The 15016-nt window shown below is 43.2% G+C and overlaps 1 protein-coding gene and 2 long non-coding RNA genes across 3 annotated transcripts in view; 2 read left to right on the top strand and 1 right to left on the bottom strand.

Moving 5' to 3' along the window:
• Nucleotides 1–15016, bottom strand: part of LOC132475106 (uncharacterized) — a 444510-nt gene that overhangs the window by 263109 nt on the left and 166385 nt on the right. The window lies entirely within an intron of this gene.
• Nucleotides 9940–11859, top strand: LOC132475126 (uncharacterized). Its single transcript, XR_009529818.1, has 3 exons — nt 9940–10336; nt 11451–11483; nt 11677–11859. It is a non-coding gene; the product is annotated as an uncharacterized LOC132475126 (long non-coding RNA).
• Nucleotides 13681–14817, top strand: LOC132475128 (uncharacterized). Its single transcript, XR_009529820.1, has 2 exons — nt 13681–13803; nt 14572–14817. It is a non-coding gene; the product is annotated as an uncharacterized LOC132475128 (long non-coding RNA).

The following is a 15016-nucleotide window of genomic DNA, read 5'->3' as shown; positions in this document are numbered from 1 at the left end:
ACTTCAGTGGTTGAGTTGGGCAAATGTATGCACTGACGGAGCTGCAGCCATTGTCGGGCGTATCAAAGGCTTTGTGAGCAGAATTTGAGAGAAGAACCCTAATGTTGTAGTCACGCATTGCTTTTTACGTCGCAGGGCAAAATGCTAACGGAGCTGGCCAGTGTGTTGGATGACTTTGTGAGCATGGTGAACTACATTAAAACTAGACCCCTGAAAAGCTGACTGTTTGCAATTTTATGTGAGGAGGTGGGAGCGAAGCGTAAGGCCTTATTGCTCCATACGGAGGTTTTGGTGGTTGTTCCGGGGAAAAGTTCTGGCCCACGTATACGAATTGAGGGAGGAATTAAAAATATTTTTTAACGAAGAGAAGAGGTTCGATGACGCAAAGCTTCTTGCAAGTGATGAATGGTGTGCGCGGCTTGCATACATGGCAGATACGTCTGCATATCTGAATGAACTCAATGCGCGAATACAAGGTCGAGATGAAACCTTCTTTCAAGCACAGACAAAATAAACAGATTCCGTTCAAGGATCTCCCTCTGGCGACAGCATTTGGAAAGGGGTGACTCGAAATGTTCTCCCTTGCCCAAAAATGGCAAGAACAGGTCAACACTTCAGCCTTGTGTGAATTGATCACAAAATACCTGAAGAGAAAATATTATTTTATTTTCCCTCAGCCAACACCATCTCATTTGACTGGGTCAAATGACCCACACACACACACACACACACACACACACACACACACACACACACACACACACACACACACACACACACACACACACACACACACACACACACACACACACACACACACACACCTTACTGCCAAGAACTATGTCTGACCAAGTGCTCTCCAGTCTTTGTCATTTGAGAAGCTATAGAAATGGACTCTGGTGGGTTCAGTAAAATGTCGACCTCCACAAAAAGTTTATAATCTAAAATATATGCCATATCTCATGCAAATGATTTATGTTTGAAACAAGCCATAGGTTTAGAATTGTTATCCCAGATCCCCAAGATATTCCAGAACATGCCACACACCTTTGACCTACTTAAAAAAAAAAAAAAAAAAGTATTGATTCAATTAGGTCTTATTATGTTATTATTATATGATCTGTAATTATCTGGTGTGTGTATTGTGTAATGTATTTTGATAGGGCAAAACTATGATATAGAGGGATATGTTACTTATTAGTCCTAAACCTAGGAGACTTAAACGTACCCAGCTCGCTGTCGCCTTCATGCATTTCAAGGGGCAGAGACGGGGACATCAGACCAGGACTCTCCTGTCTGCTACTGAATGACGGATCCTTACCAAACCCTGAAAGACAAATCAAGAGAATTTGAAGATGGCATTAATTGAAAAATAATGGACTAAAAAAATACTGAAATAAAAATTAACACTTCCTCAGTTTACTTATGGTAAACCAAATTGTTTCAGTGTTTGATCAAAGTGCCACGAATAACCAACCCACTAAATATTGGACGTTGGATAGACGTGCAGATCATGTTTGTATCAGGTCGGTACATGACCAATTCTGGACATCATTTTTGGGACATCATAATTTTTTTGGACATCATTTGGATGCCTATGACAGCTGCAGGAAATGTATACACGATCACACTGCGCAATGCCGTCGGAGTGACGTCTTTTCTGTGTCATTATTGGTCGTCAAATTTCGGTCCACTGAAGGGGTTGTTTTGTAACGCCAGGCGACTTTTTTTCGACGTCTAATGTTGACTTCTGTGGGACCTCCGTGGATGGGCTATTTAGTTCAAATGTGGTCGTTTGTGGACGTTTTTTCAACATCAAATTTAGACATCTTTTTTATACTACTTCTTAATGTTTCACAATGTTTTCTGTACCATTAGGTTTCCTGTAGCTATAACATTTCACCTTAGAACTGGGTACGGTTTTTGGCAGTCATTGGGAAGCATATGACAGGTGCAGGAAATTAATGCATGATGTAATATTTGTATATTATGATTTTTTGTTGTTATTTTACATTTTCTGGTTTATTTATTTTAAGTAATCAAGTTGTTTTTTATACATATATATTTATTTTTGCATTTATCTGTTTATTTACTTGAAAATGCAGTTTGTGGGAAAAGTTCAGTAAATAATTGGACTAGGCGTGTCTTTGTTTGTGTGTCTGTCTGTGTGTCCCTGTGCACGACTGTGTGTGTGTGTGTGTGTGTGTGTGTGTGTGTGTGTGTGTGTGTGTGTGTGTGTGTGTGTGTGTGTGTGTGCACTGGCATGTGGCCAACGGGTGGGTCAAAAGCATGCGAGAGGGAGGGAGGGAGGGAGGGAGGAAGATCCATTGATCGGTCCTTAATCATTTATCCGACGCTGCAATTAAATAAATCGCCGTTTATCCTTTTCTGACGGCAAAAACCATCAACATATAAATAAATTAAATAAATTATAGAAGTAGTCTAAAATGAGTCTACAAGTCTACACAAACGACCACATTTGCACTATAAATAGCCCTTGCACAGAGATCCCAAGGACGTCAACAATGGACTTAGGAATGTGTGAAACTAAACAACTAAGAACCGCCCTCTCCCTCTTTGCTCCCTCGCTCCCTGCGTTAATATTAATAATAATAATAATAATAATAATAATAACAACTAGGACTGCAAGCAGCCCCCGAGGTGTTTGCAGCCCGCGCACCGCCGACCCCAGGCGACCGCCTTTTCAAGCGATTACACACACACACACACACACACACACACACACACACACACACACACACAATATGCAGTTTATATGTGATTCTTGGCCCCTGCAGGTAAAGTGGTGCATTACGCTTAACAGCAATTACTTTGATTGACACTGAAACTTCAGCAAATTAGTTATGGACAAAAAACTTTACACACATGTTAAGGGAACTTTAAAAACATGTTAAACTCACTGATCTGAGCAGTTTTGGTCGGATCCAGGGTTGAGCATAGTTCAGGGTGTTTCTCCGTCAGATAATCAACCATCAGGCTACTTGCTTTCCCCCCTTTCTCTTTTACCGTATCAATTAGACAACGTGCTTTGTCTTCTCTGGTCGTCTTCCCCTCTACAGTCTTCTTCTCCTCGTCATTCAACACATTTAACTTCCTAAGGTTATGCAGGAGATCGATGAAATCGTTGTACGACAACATGTCGACTAATTTAGAGCGAATCCTTTCAAGTTCTGAAAGACAAATCAAGAGAAAAGGAAAATTAAATGAATTAAAAGAGAATTCTCAACATAATAATCTGCATTGATAATTTCTGGGATAATAATTTATCAATTCCAATCAAAATCACATCTCCCCTGTGAAACACACACACACACACACACACACACACACACACACACACACACACACACACACACACAGTTTATATGTGATTCTGGGCCCCTACAGGTGAAGTGGTGCATTACGCTTAACAGCAATTACTTTGACTGACACGAAACTTAAGCAAAATAGTTGCTGAAAAAACTTTACACGCATGTTAAGGGAACTTTACAAACATGCTGAACTCACTGATCCGAGCAGAAGTTGGGGTCAGACCCAGGGTTAAGCATAGTTCAGGTTGCCTTGCCGTCAAATAATCAACCATCAGGCTACTTGCTCTCTCCCCTTTCCCCAGCACTGTATAAATGAGAAAACGTGCTTTGTCTTCTCTGGTCGTCTTCCCCTCTATAGTCTTCTTCTCTTCGTCATTCAACACATTCATCTCCCTAAGGTAACGCAGGAGATTGATGACATCGTGGTCCGACAACGTGTAGACTAATTTAGAGCGAATCCTTCCAAGTTCTGAAATACAAATCAAGAGAAAAGGCAAATTAAACAAATGTAAGTTTCTTCTCAACCAAATTATCTCTGCATTGACCATTTCTGGGATAATAATTGATAAATGCTTTAAAATATGCACTCAAAATCACAACTCGCCTGTGAAACACACACACACACACACACACACACACACACACACACACACACACACACACACACACACAGTTTATACATGATTCAGGGCCCCTACAGGTGAAGTATTGCATTACGCTTAACATCAATTCCTTTGATTGACCCCAAAACTTCAGCAAATTAGTTGCTGAAAAACTTAACACACATGTTTAGGGAACTTTTTGAAAATGTTTAACTCACTGATCAGAGCAGAAGTTGGTGTCAGACCCAGGGTCGGCCAGAGTTCAGGGGGTCTCTCCGTCAAATAATCAACCATCACGCTACTTTCTCTCTCCCCTTTCTTCATCACCTTATCAATGAGACATCGTGCTTTGCCTTCACTTGTCATCCACCCCTCTACAGTCTCCTTCTCCTCGTCATTCAACACATTCATCTCCCTAAGGTTACGCAGGAGATTGATGACATCTTGGTCCAATAACAGTTCGACTAATTGAGAGCGAATCCTTCCAAGTTCTGAAAGACAAATCAAGAGAAAAACAAAACGTTACAACTATACTTAGATTACCACTTGTGGTGGTAGTCTTGGTACAAGATGCCACAAAAAACGAATTTCCCAACTTTACCTAAGCTTCTGTGTTCATCTTAATTCACAGCCTACATTCAAGGTCCCATGACATGCTATTTTATGGATGCTTTCATATAGGTATTAGTGGGCCACTAACACAGTATTGAAATACGTTCCCGAAATTCAGCCGTGGTGCAGAGTTACGGCCACTCCGAGCCAGACGCACATTGAGCTTCCCCCAAATGCGCTGTTTTGGTGTCTGTAGCTTTAATATAAATGAGGAGGAGCGAGGCGGGTCAAGGAGGAGGGGCCCTGAGCAGCTTGCAGCCACGGTACCATGCGCTCTGTTTACAGTGGATGTATATCGCAATGGCGAGGCGCACACAGCCTTTAGCCGTGTTCTTTAAACATTCTAGAACACATTGGAGTCCTGGAGCTCTAAATCTAAATAATATCATATTATACATAGATATCTATATCATATCATATATATTATCACGGCTAAAAGCTGTGTGATAATATATTCTGAATCTCAAACGCCCGCTGGGTTCTCCGACGTTCCTGGTTCTTCCACGTCCTCATCCATCTGAAGTAGACTGAACCGCGACATGGAGGAGAAAGGGATTGTTGCCGGGCAGCGCTTAGGCACCTCCGCCTCCTGCAGCGCAGAGGCGGTGGTCCCTCGGCGGCGGGAAGCGGGGCTCAAGCGGGAGACATTCGCGGCCAACAATCCCTTTCTCCTCCATGTCGTGGTTCATGTTTTTGAGGGAGTCAAAGCCAAAGTTCCTTTCCCCCAATTCACTCTCAACCATGGCTGAGATAACCCCCACTACGAGTCTCGTTGTAGAAATACCAGAGACGAGAGTCCGACGTGTTATGTGCAAGCAGAACGGTTATCCAAATAACAAGGAAGTGTACAACACTTGCGTTACAGTCCTGGGCCCAGTTTCCCGATAACGATGGATCTTCGCTCGTATGATCATTCTCACAATGGATCTTTCGAACCATCGTTAATTTCTTTGGAGCGTTTCCCGAAACTCCTCTTAACATGAACGTGCATTCGCTGCACTCACGACGTTCGTAGGATTGTACCTGTCCACTGACGTGTTGCTGAAACGGGCTATGAGTAGAGTAGCCTACTAAAAGAATAGTTTGCAATAATATGAATGCTAAAGATATTAAAACACAATTGATTAGGCCTAGGCTGACATATGTATCAGTCCTAATCCTAAACGCACTGTGCATACATTTATTCACGGCATTTCCCCCCCCTGAAATAATTCCATATTAGAAAAATCCAAAATTGCTTGTGTGATAACTACATTTATCGGAATGTGCTGATTTTTTGAACATATATTTTCTGCAGCAAGAGAGCCGACTTTATCTGATTCCGCATAAGGTTCCATTGATTGGCTCTCTAGTATAGAATATTTGTAGACATTAAAAATGCAACGTTCCATAATTCATATATTATCATTCAAACGAGGCTATTGCTGACCCGATTCGGAGAGCTTGGTCTAGATCCTGCCCATATTGTTGGGCAGGATAAAGTAGGCTATAGGCAGGGTTCGAGTTATGATTCCATCTCTGTGGGGGTCTCTTAAAGTTGTTGACGGTGGGGGGAGACCGTACCGGCCTTGTGCTGAATTTTGAGGGGGGGGGGGGGGAAAGGACGTAAATATGGGCTATTATGACACGGCTCTTCTCAATGCCGTGGAACGCTGCATTCACTTGCATGGGCCCTTCACAACAACGCCAGCTTCTTCGGTTGCTAAGCGACGTCAACGTCTTTGGCTACCTATTTCTCTGCTGATCAACACTACATATGGTAAGATGGTAACAAATAAATTAAAAAAAAACACCTTGTGAAGTTGTTTTTTCGTTTTGCAAATTAGCCGCTCATCATCGAAAATAAGCCCCTTCAGGTCGAAGCACCTCCGTTTCGCGTCGGTGTCCGGTTCGCCCTGTCTGGGCTTATTTTCCCGATAATGACGGCGTTCTATTATCCCACTTAACGTCAATATAACTCTGCATGTGGAAGGGAAAATAGCTTTATTTGTAATTACAATATTATGCTGCTGTATTTTCAGATATTTTCAGATACTGATACTTGAGTTTGCTGCTTTCATGGGAGCCAGACCTCTCTCAATGGGAGCTCAGCTCCCACTGGCTCCCACCTAACTCGAACCCTGGCTGGCTATAGGTCTTTCTACACTGCCGAGCCGGTTCGGTCGCAGCTTGGCACGCCCGGCGATTTCACCTTCTTATCTCAAGTTTCCTGTGTAAAACCGAGGGGGTCAAATCCCCCGTTCGTCACGGCGCGGGGTTTCTTGGTTCACTGGGGAAGGCGGGGCTGTGCACGAGTCTCTGACCTCTTTAGAATAATTTGTTTTATTGCATACTCCCGAATGCTTTCATTTTTTATGAATGAAGACACCCGCATGCAATAATGAGTTCACTCTATAGTAGGCTAACGATGCTCTTAGCGTCCTACGAGTACCCTGGAGCACTCGTTAGCTTCGAGCGCTTTCACGACGTTCGTTACCAATGCTTTCGGGAAACGGTGTGAAAACTGTACGATGCTCGTACGACACACTTCACGATCCACTTAGGCTAACGATGCTTTCGGGAAACTGGGCCCTGGAGCTCTATATCTAAATAATATCATATAATACAGATATCTAAATCATATAATGCATATTATCACGGCCAAAAGCTGTGTGCTCCTCCAGACGATATTATGAATCACAAACGACTTCGTCGGGTTCTGCGACGTCTCTGGTTCTTCCACTTTCACATCAATCTGAAGTAGACTGAACCGCGCGCTGCCTGCTGCCGCGGTCAGCGTCATGTGCAGTTGATGTACTTCAGGGAGTCAAAGCCAAAGTTCCTTTCCCCCAATTCCTTCTAAACCATGGCTGAGATAACCCCCACTACAGTCTCGTTGTGGAAATACAAGAGACGTCAAAGAACCGACAAGAAACACTTGCGTTACAGTGTGTGTATTCACAGATACACACACACATGTGGCGGTCGCACGGTCGTCTCTCATTGGCGGGCCAAAGTCTCTGGGCGGGCCAGGCAGAGTAAGGGGAGGAGCTTACTGCAGTGTGACGACATAGGAAACCACATTCAAAATCAGCGTGCTTTAGCCTCCTACCTAGTGCTAGTTTTACACCGAACGCAAGTTTTAGCCACTGAGGGACCATAGGCAGGCTAGGGGAACTCATATTTATGTTAGAAAACCTCATAAAGTGAGATTTTCATGCCATGGCACCTTTAAGCCAACATGTTAACTCCAGCATGATCTGTGAAAGTTAGCCCGAGCAGTGGAGTAACCCCTTCTATTTTTTTTAGCATCAGCAGGTGGGTGGGGGGGGGGTTAGTTCCCCTCCCTCCGCTCTCTTCCAGGTCTGTGTTGTCTGGGCAGGAATGTGTCCGGGGTCGGACTAGCCAAAGTGAGGACACACCGAACCAGACGGACGCTGCTAAGTGATGCCTTGGTACCTCTCCCACAGAACCCCCCCCACTCCCTAACCCCCAACCTGTGGGCTGGAGACAGGGATTAATAGTCTGGAGTATTGATTCAGAGCAGAGTACCTTCCTCCAGTCCCTGTGTTCTCACAGCTCTGTTGTGGTTCTCAGCTTTAATTACACCCCCTCCAAATTACGACCTGTCTCCCTGTGGTTTCCCCGAAGACGGCTGCCAAACCTTTTTTTATGAGAACAGTTGCAGTCTGTTGATTCGTCTGAGCCTGATAAAGGGTTATACTCCGCCCCCGGTTGCCGGTACGCTGCTCTTGGGGTGGAGTATAACCCCGTGTTTCACTGCTGTCGACGTCGGCCGATCAAACCGGTTTCATTTGGTTCTGAAACAGCCGGGCCCTGAGCTGAGACTTGTTATCATTACTGCTAACGCCGCCGCCGCCCTGCCGCGCCGTAGCCCCGCCGCAGTAGCTCCTCCCCAGCCCCGCCGCCGTAGCTCCGCCCTAGCCCCGCTGTAGCCCCGCCGCCGTAGCCCCCCCGGTCCGGGCCCTGAGCCCACCGGGGCGACCCTCAGTGTCGCGTCGAGAGCTTACCACTGTTGAGAGCGTTTATCTTCACTTACTCAAGACATAATCCGCGGGGGAGCTTAACGTCTGAAGCAATTTCCCCAAACTCTTATTTGTGTCTTTGATAGCCCCCCCTGGGCCCCCCTTGTTTGAGAACTGAACCGGATTCTGGACTCACGGAGAGTTGAAACGCCACCATTCGTTTCCCTTAGCAGACGGTGTAGCCGCGTCACATGCTAATTAGCAGCACATTGCACGCGGCTGTTTGCGGATGGTAGCGGCGGCGGCTAGCTAGCGGCCGGCGCTGTGTGCGGATGGCAGCGGCGGCGGCTAGCTAGCGGCCGGCGCTGTGGGCGGATGGCAGCGGCGGCGGATAGCTAGCGGCCGGCGCTGTGTGCGGATGGCAACGGCGGCGGCTAGCTAGCGGCCGGCGCTGTGTGCGGATGGTAGCGGCAGCGGCTAGCTAGCGGCCGGCGCTGTGTGCGGATAGCACATATAGACATATAAGCCAGTCCGACGCTGAAGAAGCAAACTGGACAACATATTTCATTTAAAAATATAAAAGACAGAACAAACGTGATAGATAGTCAATTATATAAAATATTAAATATTTGGTAGCCTCAGAGCAGCAGTCCAGTCTGATGCTGCTGGTTAACCTGATAGACATGAAGAGGACAGGACTGAGGGGACAGGTATAGAGGAAGATGACCTACACTTAAAACTGACGTGATGAATTGAAATGATCCCAAATATGTAATGGGTTAACATTGTAATGTCTTATATATAATTGATAGTTAAAGTATTTATTTTCTTATAAACTCCTTGAGGTGTATTTTTTTCTTTGCCAAACGATGATCCAAAATACAATACAATAAGGGATAGTAAGAGTTTTGCGCTCTACATTTATTCAAATTCTTCCATCCCTGAAAAAAGTGGGCCGGTATGGGCCTGAAACTCTGCGGCTGGAAATGGGACCCACTCCAGCCCTGCATGTAACAACCAGTTGGCTGTAACCGCCTATAACACGTTAAACCGCCAAAACCCAGACAACACTGATCTTATTAAAATCTCATGAAACCAATGCGCATATACTATCATACAGTAGCCTAATATTTTATACTAAAATTGTACAATCTTCAAAGATAGTTTAATGACAAAAACGGCTTACCTTCCATAGTTTCGTTTCAACGTTGCGTGGTCGACCAATATGAATCTAAATCTGTCTATAACAGACTTCCTTTATTTTGCAGGTTTCTTATTGGTTGGATCACTCTTTTCCATAACGTGTCTCTACCTGTTACGCCATTAAGACCGCCTTATGGTCGTCACACGCTGTAGCCGACCCCACTCTCTGGGTAGGACTGCCCCACCCTCTGGGTAGGCCTACCCCACTCTCTGGGTAGGACTACCCCACCCAGCCTCTCTGGGTAGGACTACCTGGCAGTTATGGGTCTCATTTCCATCCTGATAAACATGATGACAACACATAGCAGCAGTGTTGATTTGAGACTCTTTTTAGAGGTGCTCAAGCACCTTTAGATTTTATTTCAGCACCCCTACAAAAATAAAGTTAAATTATATAATATTTTATTTTATAATATATTTTAAAATAAGAAGGGGGAAGTGAAATTCATGGAGCAGTTTAAAGTGGAAACTTTGTTCTTACCATGATGGACCTATAAAGAAACTAACTGTTCTGGCAGTTAGTTACTGCTGGAAACACAGCGGAAGAAGCGGTGAAAACAAAAGTGGTTGAAATCGCATCTGAAATAGTCCCGTTGCCTACGTTTACTGGATACCATAGAAGGTAAACCGAGTTCATCTCCAACTACCTTTGGACTTTGTAACATTGTAGTGTACCTTTTATAAGGCTACTATGACGTGATATGCTCATCGGTTTTAGAAGTAGGCGATTGCGATCGATCAGTGTGGTCAGGGTTTATTTGTGGGGGCCTACTGTAGTGGTCGGTCTTTACTATTGAACGTTACTAAATGTGAGTTCATATATCTGGTGATATCAGGTGTTCACTCACTTTCACACTGAACTGATTTGTGACTATTCCATAACACTATACAGGGGGTTACTTATATTTAGGTATATTTAAAATACTATGTTTAATAAATAACCATAGGCCTATAGTGATATAAGTCTATTCTGGATGCGTTCAGTAGTCTGTCTGTAACGAGTGGACTCGCGTTCCCTGCATATTGTTCTGCACAACAGAGATGGTCTACAGTAGGAAGGGAGGTACCCCTACCTGTTGTAGAACCGAGCACAGCAATGCTCTTAGAATCTCCACAAAGGTCTTCTAATATACTTGAAGCAGATTATTGTATACTAATATTTGTCTGCAAAAATGTATAAATTGATAGATGTTGTGATTGATAGATTTAAAAAGTGCATTTATAGCCATGCCGAATGGGAGTTGATATACCACATAAACACTTGGAAAATAAAGAGTTGATAAGTATATTTCCCATGAGAATCGCTGTCCGCATTTAATTGATCCCAAAATGATTGGAAAATAGGCTCAAGGTTGAGTATCATGTATTATGATACATGATAAATATGTTACATATATTAATGTAGGTTGAGTCCAGTTGGGTTATTGTACATAACATGACTATTAAGTAGAAGCAAAATACATGATACAAGATCGTGCTTCAGCACCATACTAGAGAAATACTGTTAAATGTATTCATGTTAACAATGGTTTATTGGAGTGTAACATTTCCTACACACACACTCAATGGCCAGATACAGTGAATGCTGTGCAGTGCATGACAAATCCTGTATTCTCTTCTCTCTCTCAAACACACACACACGCCCCAGCATGCATGTGGCCCATGGTATGCTACACACCTCCAGGCTTCTCCCTCCCTCCCTCTCACCCTCCCTTCTTGTTTTGTCTTTTTGCCAGACACCAGTGCTGAGATTGATGAAGATAATAAGGGTGAGCAGTTACACTCTTCCATTGAGCTTTGAGTCTCAATGACTAGGTGATGTGTTTCATTAAGTTGTGTGTGTGTCTATAAGGTTCACATGCTTCTGTACAAAACATATCACTACTAACTGCAGAATTGTGTCTGGTTGCAGATTTACCATTCCTCCATCTCACCCTCCCTTCTGCTTTGTCTTTTTTCCAGTTGCCAGTGCTGAGGTTGATGAAGGTGAGCAGCATGCTGCCTGCCAGTGTATAATGAGGCCGCCTGTTATTCAGGGGCGGTTCCTTAGAGGAGGCAACGAAGGCAACACCTCCTCGTGATTTAAAAAATAAAAATAAATAAAAAGATTTAATTGTAAAAAGAATAATTGTAACAATACTGTAATACTTGTGATTAATGGATTAAAGTGGTATCACACTGCATGATGACTGAGAATGAGTGTGATTAATTCATTATAGCCATTAAAGTGATCTTGGAACTTGGTAGAGTCTTTTTTGTAAATGATGTGCAAATTAAGAACCCATATCGTGGAAAAGCCCGAGATGAAGCCTCGACGGTCACACACATCGTCATTTCGCCTATGTGAATCCTACTCGATACAGAGCTTTGCTGGGGGAGGAGCCGACGTAGCCTCCTTGACACACGCCCCGATGCCTCGACGCAAACCATAACATCACTAACTTGAAAACTTGACAAATATATCAAAACTGTACCATGTATCATGTTTGTCAAGTATCATGCCTTTTATCAAATTGCCCTGCGGAGCGGGTTTCATTGTCTCCTGTCTGTGAAAAAGACTAAGACAATCCACACAGTCACCTATCGAGATGATGGACCACTCAACCAAAATCTCGACCCCCCCGTTTTATCCATGACACCCCCTGAAAGCCTCAAAATCATAATTTGATGGGGGACTCAAATTTTGTCAGAAAAAAACATGTATTTTATTTTATTGTCACTAATGGCCACTTAAATGTTTTTATGCTCACCATGTCCAGCATTCAGAATTCAAAACGTGCATTCACAAATAGGTTATTTTGTGTGTGGAGCCAGCCAGTGGAGCCAGCCAGTCTTGTAGGCGTATGCAAATTAAACATGTTCGTCAAACAGAAGAAAGACATAATGTTGCAAAGTCATACTAAAAACGGCTAGCAAGCGAAAGCTAACCAGAGTGTATCACTCACACACTTTGGGTCTATTCTAACTTAAGGTAAGAGGCTATCTTTTAAATCTTTGCAGTGACTGAATTGTGATGATAGAACTGGGACATATAGGGTGCACTGTGCATAAGATGAGTGCGTGCTACTATGCGCGTGCATGTCCTTTCCGGCTTCGGCATACTGCATGGTTATAAAGGCTTTGTGGTCGGTTGTGGTCTTAAGAAGCAGCCTTGGAGTTGCAGAAGTTGGAGTGATAGTTTACGTGCGAGCGAAAGAGAGCGCGAGAGAGAGAGCGCACCTGCCGTGGTGATGTTTGGTTTGTTGTCTTAAATGTTGTCAGCATCCGCTGTCGTTGGACGAATGTGCTTTGTGCATGTGTTCAATGATGTATTTGTCTGATCGTATTTGCTGCAGATGGATGGTTAAATAATGTCACACGATTGGTCATACTGCAGGTTTTCATTTGCAAGTGCACCGATTGCGTGCCAGTCTCCGATAGGCTATACCTGGCATTTATTCAGTTGTTGATTGCTCTCCTAAGTGCACCATATTGGACATAGGAGGCTGCATTGGCTAAAGTGTTCCTTTACGAATAGGCTACTTTAGCATATCGGATTATCCATTTTTTTTGTTGTCATGTAGGCTATAGACGATTGCTTGCATCCATGAAATATATTAGTGTTATAGGTCAACTGCATGTTGAGAGCATTTAGATCGGTATTGCGCAACAATCCGGGGATGGGGACCCCCGAATATTGACGGGTATTTCGAACACTGGCTCTAAACCTATAAAAAGGTATCCTGTCACATTAGCACCACACACACACACACACACACACACACACACACACACACACACACACACACACACACACACACACACACACACACACACACACACACACAAAAGGTAAGTTTGGTTAATGAGCTGAAATAAAAAAAACTCAAACTGGGCATTAAATTATCTGACACCACGTTCACACAGCAGCGGCGCGCCGCCGCTGCTGAATTTTCTCCGCCGCTGCAATAAAAATCCTTCTCCTAATTATTATTATTTATTTTTTTTACGTAGCTCCTTTTAGAAAATGTACAGCGCGTAACGTCAATTGCGCAGCACGCGGCACATCGTCACGTAACCAACATCAAAGAAGAAAAATACACAGCGAGTGTAGCAGTTGTTGGCAGTAGGCTACCCTACACGGTTGCAAAGTTACATTGATTCTAGCAGTAGCGAGTGAAGCGGCAGATCGAAGAAAGAAGGAAAGAGAGAGACAGACAGAGAGAGAGAGAGGCAGACAGAGAGACAGAGAGACAGAGAGAGAGAGGCAGACAGAGAGAGAGAGAGAGAGAGAAAGTAAGTTGCTAAAATGTGTCGCTACATGACCACCAGTGTTAAAAACCCTCTGAGCCCAATCATTTTATTGTATCTATAAACCGCAACCTCCGTGCCGTTTTTCCTCTAGTATTGTGTGTGTGTGTGTGTGTAGGCCTATGTGTGTGTGTGCGTGTTGTCGCTCTTTTTGGGATCACTCATAGCCTTTACAGGAGCTTATATCCAGTCAGGAATTTATAGCCTAGGTATTTTCGGGAACTTTGAAAAATGAATCCATACTGTTAGATCCGATGTTGTTCTTTATTGCCATATAAAATCCGTTTTCATCGCGTATTTTAGTTAGGGATTTATGCTAATCGCCTGTAAGCATGTGGTCATTAGCATAAATGCAGGGAAAAAACCTAAGGACTTCTTAAAAGATCATGAATAGTTTCTATTATGTATAACTTATATTTATTTTATAATTTTCTCATCACTTTTTGACTCCCAAGACTAAGAAGAAGTGTTTTAAGCAATAACAAGCTTATCATCGCTCTCTTGTCCTCTTCCCCTGACTCTCACTGTCTCACAAAGGAGCTGAGCTCACCTGAGGTCTATTTGTAGTGCTAAGGCTCACACTGATTGGTATTCAATTAGCTTTATTTTTTATTTTTCATGTGTGTGAGTCTGTGTTCTTTTCAAATTTTAGTTAGGTTTATAATTTAAAAAGATGTGTTTTGCCCATTGTTGCAGGAGATTTCATTTTTTAACAAAGTGTCTTATGTAAAAAAACAGTTATGCTTTGGGCATAGCAACCATGTTTAGTGTTTAAGCATTAGGCAAAAATCTGTAAATAAATTGTGCAAATTATATTTGCGTTGTGGAATTTTTTGTTTAAATATTACTATACAAAAATATAAAAATCTGTAAATGAAGACACAAAAGGCAAAGTTACAACACCAATAATCCCATCTACAGTAATACACAGGACTGTTTGAATAGGATTTAAATGCATATTCTCCTCTCAAAGTGCACCAGATTCATGCATTCCAATGTAAAGGGTACAAAA

This window comes from Gadus macrocephalus, chromosome 16 (genome assembly GCF_031168955.1).
Source record: "Gadus macrocephalus chromosome 16, ASM3116895v1".
Classification (NCBI taxonomy): domain Eukaryota; kingdom Metazoa; phylum Chordata; class Actinopteri; order Gadiformes; family Gadidae; genus Gadus; species Gadus macrocephalus.
The sequence above is the reverse complement of the archived record's forward strand: the minus strand, read 5'-3'. Positions and strand labels throughout refer to the sequence as shown.